This window comes from Alligator sinensis, unplaced genomic scaffold, assembly GCF_000455745.1.
Source record: "Alligator sinensis unplaced genomic scaffold, ASM45574v1 scaffold662_1, whole genome shotgun sequence".
In the NCBI taxonomy this organism is placed as follows: domain Eukaryota; kingdom Metazoa; phylum Chordata; order Crocodylia; family Alligatoridae; genus Alligator; species Alligator sinensis.
In genome coordinates this window covers 145841-146738 of record NW_005843130.1, presented here as the reverse complement: position 1 = coordinate 146738, position 898 = coordinate 145841, and the positions used below count along the sequence as shown (strand labels likewise).

General features: G+C 47.7%; 1 pseudogene; it reads right to left on the bottom strand.

The window, feature by feature from the left end:
• Positions 1–378: 378 nt before the first annotated feature.
• Positions 379–556, bottom strand: LOC112548357 (annotated as a pseudogene).
• Positions 557–898: the final 342 nt, after the last annotated feature.

Sequence of the window (898 nt, the reverse complement as noted above, 5' to 3'; positions counted from 1 at the left end):
CACAAAGATAGGTTAGTGCAGCCCATCTGAATAAAAATATATGGCAGTGCCGATTGAGAAGTCCTCCCTCAGCACCTACTATTTTTCAAGTCATGGTAAACCACTACATCACATACAATTTTTTTTTTAAAGTATCTTGGGCCAAATCAGCCAAATCAGTTGCAAATTCTGTTGACTGAGCAGAGTGCAATTGTTCAAGCCTGTGTGGTGCTACCACCAACAAGTATCATACCTCACACACTCTTCAGCCTGGGGCTTCAGATACTCCCAAATCCTATGGCAGGCATCCTATGTGCACACCCCAAACCTAGAGGCCTTGGGGTTCAGATGCCCCCTAGTCCCAGTTGTCCCTAACCAAAAGGCCAAAAGGAGCAAGCTAGAGGGAAAGCCCAAGAGCAATCCCCCAACACCACAAATTGTGTAGCTGAGATCTTCCCATTGGGAGGCTTTAGTACAGGGGGGCTTACCCATAGTGCGATGGACAGGTCTCCACCCTCAACTGCACCGAGTCATTCAAGGCTGAGAAGAAGGGGAATCACCCCTGCCAGGTAAGTAAAACCACTTGGGCAGAAAACCATGATCATGACATCTTCCCTGCCAGGTCAACTTCCTCTTTACTCCCATAGCTGAACTGCACTTACTTTCTCATTTCCAATGAGTCCTGTTTCTTCATCAACCTTAAATGTCTGGCAAACATCATCAAAGGGGGCCCCAAACAGTTGACCCAGAATCCCTCTCTCAGCCTGCCACATATGATTAGTGTGGCCCTGCCCTCCATGAGATGAAGCCAGACCAGGCTGCCCTATGCGTTATCTACATATCAATTTTTGGAGGATCCCAGGACTTGTTACAAGAACACCTGGTTCTCGTCTTGAGTGGGGGCTAATTAGCACATGGA